Below are 6,552 nucleotides of genomic sequence, written 5' to 3' on the forward strand. Positions count from 1 at the left end.
GAATGTTTCTACCACCATGTTTCACAGTTGGGATGGTGTTCTTGGGGTCATAAGCAGCATTCCTTCTCCTCCAAACACGGCGAGTTGAGTTGATGCCAAAGAGCTCAATTTTGGTCTCATCTGACCACAGCACTTTCCACCAGTCCTCCTCTGCATCATTCAGATGTTCAGTGGCAGACTTCAGACGGGCCTGGACATGTGCTTTCTTGAGCAGAGGGACCTTGCGGGCACTGCAGGATTTCAGTCCTTGTCGGCGTAGTGTGTTACCAATTGTTTTCTTGGTGACTGTGGTCGCAGCTGCCTGGAGATCATTGACAAGATCCTCACGTGTAGTTCTGGGATGATTCCTCACTGTTTTCATGATCATTGACACTCCACGAGGTGAGATCTTGCATGGTGCACCAGACCTAGGGAGACTGACACTTGTTTTGTGTTTCTTCCATTTGTGAATGATTGCACCAACTGTTGTCACCTTCTCACCAAGCTGCTTGGCCATAGTTTGGTAGCCCAGTCCAGCCTTGTGTAGGTCTACCATCTTGTCCCTGACATCCTTGGACAGCTCTTTGGTCTTTGCCATGGTGGAGAGTTTGGAATCTGATTGTTTGATTGCTCCTGGGGACAGGTGTCTTTTATACAGGTAACACAATGAGATTAGCAGCACTCCCTTTAATAGACTGATTCTAATCTCAGCTTGTTACCTGTATGAAAGACACCTGGGAGCCAGAAATCCTGCTGAATGATAGGGGATCAAATCCTTCTTTCCTTCATGAACATGCAGATCAGTCATCATTTGTTAGACGCATTTCTGCTGAATTTGTTGTTGTATTCTGTCTCTCAGTGTTACACCGAACATTCCATTGTTAGACCGATCATTTCTGTGTGAGGGGCGAACATTCAACATCAGCCGGGGAGCAAATACGCATTTCCTTCACTGTATATAGGCTCAAAGGGAAGAGAAACAAAGCAGGCGATGATGTAATACTGTATAGCAGGTTTATTCTTCATAAAAACATCTCCAAACCACTCACATGGTAAAGTGTCACAAGCCGACACCAGCATGAACCGCACAAAACACATAGGCCGTCTCAAAAGTCGGAGACCAGCGATTTGAATCAAGTAGATTTTTTTGGACCTCGCTTTGTTCAAGTGTGAAGGTCAAACTTACACTAAAACATTTTTTAAAGCTGTGGACAGGAATAGCTATAGACCCGTATCCAGCTGTCACCATCCGAGGTGGCTCTATAGGACCCCTAGGAGTCAATTTACTCGAATTAGGAGACACTGTGACTTGGAATCGGATTTCTTGGTACAAACTGACACACTGATAGACAGATTTATTGAGAAAGGATACAAAGATACATTTTTAGAGAAAGAAAGAGATCGGGTACGGGTATATAAAAGTAGAGAGTCCCTTTTTGAGAAAAATAAGAATGACAGCAAAATTAATAAAGGAGTTATGTTTATTACAGATTTCAATGCCCAATACAAAGATATAGAAAAACTTTAAAAAAAAATATTGGCCGATTCTAATGAGGGATGAAACTTTAATCACTTGCCGTCCGGCCACTGTATATAAACGGCCGGACGGTGGCAGTCCAGGGGCGGATTGCCATTCATAAACTGCGCCCGCCATTCTGGACTGTGCGCGCTCCCTGGGAGTGCGCAGCACCGCGATCTGGTGCCCGCTGTGTCCTCTAGACACAGTTAAACACCAATCGTTGGACGGGACCTCTGTGCGAGTTCCCGATCATGCGATCACTCATTGGCCAATCAGTGATCACATGCTGAGTAGTAAGCAAGATGTCACTTCTGGCATCATTGCTTACTACGTGTGAAATCTGCGAATGATCACAGAGATCACATGGTACAGGGCCATTCACAACAGCCTTGTACCATGTGACAAGCTGTGACCAATGACAGCTCACACAGTATTCCTCAATGGCTGCAGGAATGCAGCCAGAGAGGAGAAATGATTGCTTTTACAGCCTTTATGGGTGTAAAAGCAATCAGTGTAAAAAAAAAAATCTTCATCACCCCCCAGAAGTAGTACAGTGTCACCAGTGTCAAAAAAAACCCATAAATAATAATATAAAAAAATAAAATAAAAATTTTTACAAATTTTTAAAAAAAATTATAATTTTTGGTTATAAACTAATTTGGGTTATTTATTTTTTTTTTACTAAAAAGATAACAGAATACATTTTGGCCGAGATTTATGATGAAATATTATTTATTTGCAAAATTTTATAAGAAAAAAACTTTTTTTCAAAATTTTTGGACTTTTTCATTTATATAGCAAAAAAAAATGCAAAAATCCCAGTGGTGAATAAATACCACCAAAATAAAGCTTTTATCTGTCTCAAAAAATGCTAAAAAATTCATATGGGTACAGTGTTGCATGACCGCGCAATTGTCATTCAAAGTGTGATAGCGCTGAAAGCTGAAAATTGGCCTGGACTGGAAGGGGGTGAAAGTGTCCGGACTGGAAGGGGGTGAAAGTGTCCGGACTGGAAGGGGGGGAAAGTGTCCGGACTGGAAGGGGGGGAAAGTGTCCGGACTGGAAGGGGGGGGAAAGTGTCCGGACTGGAAGGGGGGGGAAAGTGTCCGGACTGGAAGGGGGGAAAGTGTCTGGACTGGAAGGGGGGGGGGAAGTGTCCGGACTGGAAGGGGGGAAAGTGTCCGGACTGGAAGGGGGTGAAAGTGTCCAGACTGGAAGGGGGTGAAAGTGTCCGGACTGGAAGGGGGTGAAAGTGGCCAGACTGGAAGGAGGTGAAAGCGTCTGGACTGGAAGGGGGTGAAAGTGTCCGGACTGGAAGGGGGTGAAAGTGGCCAGACTGGAAGGAGGTAAAAGTGGCCAGACTGGAAGGAGGTGAAAGTGGCCGGACTGGAAGGGGGTGAAAGTGGCCGGACTTGAAGTGGTTAAAGAATATTATTCCGAATAGACCGAATTTTGTCTACAGGAAAAATAAATCATTAAGAGCAAAAATGATGCATAATATTATAGAACCAGCAAAACCTATTAGTCTTTTTCCCAGGCTTAGAAGGGTTTTATTACTGCAAAAAAAATGTAAGGCGTGTAAAAATACTTAAAAAAATAGGAATAGAATGATAAAGCAATTTAGATCGACTTCAACAAATAGAGAGTATAAGATGAAATCACTGATATTGTGTGACTCTACGCATGTGGTTTATATTTTAGAATGTCCTTGCGACTTTCAGTACGTAGGAAGAACAGTGAGGTCTTTGAAAACTAGAATAGGAGAACATATCAATAATATTAAAAAAAGGATTTGATAAACATAGTGTCTCCAGACACTTTAAGTTGCATCATAATTGTGATCCAAATTTTACTGACTTTCTGGGGTATTGATAAAACTGATCAACATTGGAGAGCAATAGATATGTTAAAGGAGGTTTCTAGAAGGGAAACTCATTGGATTTATAACTTACTGTAGATACCCTGAGACCTCAAGGGTTAAATATTGATATTGATCTTAACCACTTCATGTCCGGACAATTTCCCCCTTCCTGTCCAGACACTTTCACCCCCTTCCAGTCCGGACACTTTCCCCCCTTCCAGTCCGGACACTTTCCCCCCTTCCAGTCCGGACACTTTCCCCCCCTTCCAGTCCGGACACTTTCCCCTCCCTTCCAGTCCGGACACTTTCACCTCCTTCCAGTCCGGACACTTTCACCTCCTTCCAGTCCGGACACTTTCACCCCCTTCCAGTCCGGACACTTTCCCCCCTTCCAGTCCGGACACTTTCCCCCCCTTCCAGTCCGGACACTTTCACTCCCTTCCAGTCCGGACACTTTCCCCCCCTTCCAGTCCGGACACTTTCCCCCCCTTCCAGTCTGGACACTTTCCCCCCTTCCAGTCTGGACACTTTCACCCCCATCCAGTCTAGACACTTTCACCCCTTTCCAGTCCGGACACATTCACCCCCTTCCAGTCCAGACACTTCGCCCCCTTCCTGCCCCCAGGCCAATTTTCAGCGCTATCACACTTTGAATGACAATTGCGCGGTCATGCAACACTGTACACATATGAATTTAAAAAAAAAATTTTTAGACAGATACAACTTTATTTTGGTGGTATTTATTCACTGCTGGGATTTTTTTTTTTTTTTTTGCTATATAAATGAAAAAGCCCAAAATTTTGAAAGTGTCTTTCTTTTAAAAAATTGCAAATAAATAATCTTTCTTCATAAATCTTGGACAAAATGTATTCAGTTATCTTTTTAGTAAAAAAAAAAAAAACCAAATTAGTGTATAACCAAAAATTATAATTTTTCAAAATTTTGTTTTACATTTTTATTTTATTTTTCTATATTATTATTTGTTTTTATTTTGTTTGTTTTTTTACATACTGTCACCCTAGCAGTACATGGTGACACTGTACTACTTGTGGGGGGTGATGAAGATTTTTCTTTTTTTTTTACACTGATTGCTTTTACACCCATAAAGGCTGTAAAATCAAACATTTCTCCTTCTCTCTGGCTGCATTCTTTCCTTTGAGCCTATTAAAGAGGAGTAGGGTATAGTGGAGTCTTGTTGCCGTGGTTACCTGTCCGCAGATTATTGCTTCCAGAGCAAATGCGCAGTTTGCTATTTTAAAATCTGTTTACTGAAAGGCACGGAAAGCAGAGTTCTGGTAGGCAAAGGAGAAATCTGTAACACAGGGCTGAACACACTGCAGGGATGGCAGGACTCCAGCAGACAAAGGGTTAAGTCCAGCTCGCAGGGCAAAGGGTTCCGGGCAGAGCAGGGTTAAGTCCAGCACACAGGGCAAAAGGTCCAAGCAGAGTTAAGTCCGGCACGCAGGGCAAAAGGTCCAACCAGAGCAGAGTTAGGTCCAGCACACAGGGCAAAAGGTCCAAGCAGAGTTAAGTCCTGCACGCAGGGCAAAAGGTCCAAGCAGAGTTAAGTCCAGCACACAGGGCAAAAGGTCCAAGCACAATTAAGTTCGGCACGCAGGGCAAAAGGTCCAACCAGAGCAGGGTTAGGTCCAGCACACAGGGCAAAAGGTCCAAGCAGAGTTAAGTCCGGCACGCAGGGCAAAAGGTCCAAGCAGAGTTAAGTCCGGCACGCAGGGCAAAAGGTCCAAGCAGAGTTAAGTCCAGCACGCAGGGCAAAAGGTCCAAGCAGAGTTAAGTCCGGCTCGCAGGGCAAAAGGTCCAAGCAGAACAGGGTTAAGTCCAGCACGCAGGGCAAAAGGGTTCCAGGCAGAGCAGCGTTAAGTCCAGCACACAGGTTCTGGGCAGGATAGGGTTAGGTCCAGAGTCAAAAGCAACAATCCATCCAGGCACAGTGAGTCGCAGGCCATAGACTGGTACAGCAAAGTCCAGGGGCACAGGGCAGCAATTCAGGGACTTCACCTACTCATCACTGGTCTTCAGAGGGCTGTGGTGTCCTGGCCGCAGCTTCAAGACCACACAGGCAACAATTGCAGGAAGAGCAGAGAGGACAGCAGAGTCCCAGTGTCCAGGAAGCCACATAGACCATATGTGGCTACAATTCCCAGCAGTTCAGAAAGTGAAGCTCAGCCCACACAAAACTATCTTTCTCAGCAGTTCTGCTTATCTTCTAACTTCCTTCTAGGAAGACTTGGAACCCTCAGCTCCTGTGTGTTCACTCAGAAAAAGGTCTGAACCTTTCTGCCAGCATAGGGAAAATATATTGTTCCTTCAATTCAACCCAACCTCAAACACTCGGTGCCGACACGTCTGGCTTTTCACAGCCACAGGACACCATGCTGTCTGTGCCTCCCGCTGAGATCGACCTCATCTCCCACCCCCTCTGGGGCACAGGAACTCCTAGATTTGACACACTTGTTGAGTTCAACAAAAGAACACAAAAATAAAATCATATTTCTGCTATCCGTCACACATACAGGTTGCCGGTCTTGGGTGGCACTTGAGGACCAACATCTGGTTGTGTATCTGTGTTACTACTTCACGATCCCCAGCCTCAAAACACCGGCTCAGGGTCAAACCCACTTCTCTGCAGATAACAACTTGTTACCGATTCCCAGATAATACCCCATTAACTAGGATCCAACAGAGGACACCATACCTTAGATGGGTGACTGCTAGAGATGAGCGAAGTATTCAAAAATTCGATTCGGCTGATTTGGCGAATTCGAGGAATAAATTCGATTCGAGGCGAATATATTCGCTGCGAATTTAACTTATAAAAAGGGTGTTTCTAGGCTTCAGAGAGCCTTTATATTAGTGCAGAACACTGTACCTTTAATTTAAATGCCCTTGGAGTCTGCTGGGGAAGAGAAATAATACTGTCAGTCAGTATGACATGCAGATGAGTGCCGTCGATCTTAGAATCACCGCACACTTCACTCATTTGGGCAGTCACGGGGCCAAAACCAGAGTGTGGAGCCACAGTGTGGCGGTGGAGGCAGCAGCAATGGGAGGCCATACAGCACCCTATGACAAAAAATGGAACCCACCAGCAGTGTGAGGAGACCTGAAAGTGGCACATGGCAGAGTGTGGCGATGGAGACAGCAGCAATGGGAGGCCGTACAGGGACCCATG

Source organism: Staurois parvus, unplaced genomic scaffold (assembly GCF_062004578.1).
Source record: "Staurois parvus isolate SC_StPar_1 unplaced genomic scaffold, SC_StPar_1.0 ptg001532l, whole genome shotgun sequence".
Taxonomy (NCBI): domain Eukaryota; kingdom Metazoa; phylum Chordata; class Amphibia; order Anura; family Ranidae; genus Staurois; species Staurois parvus.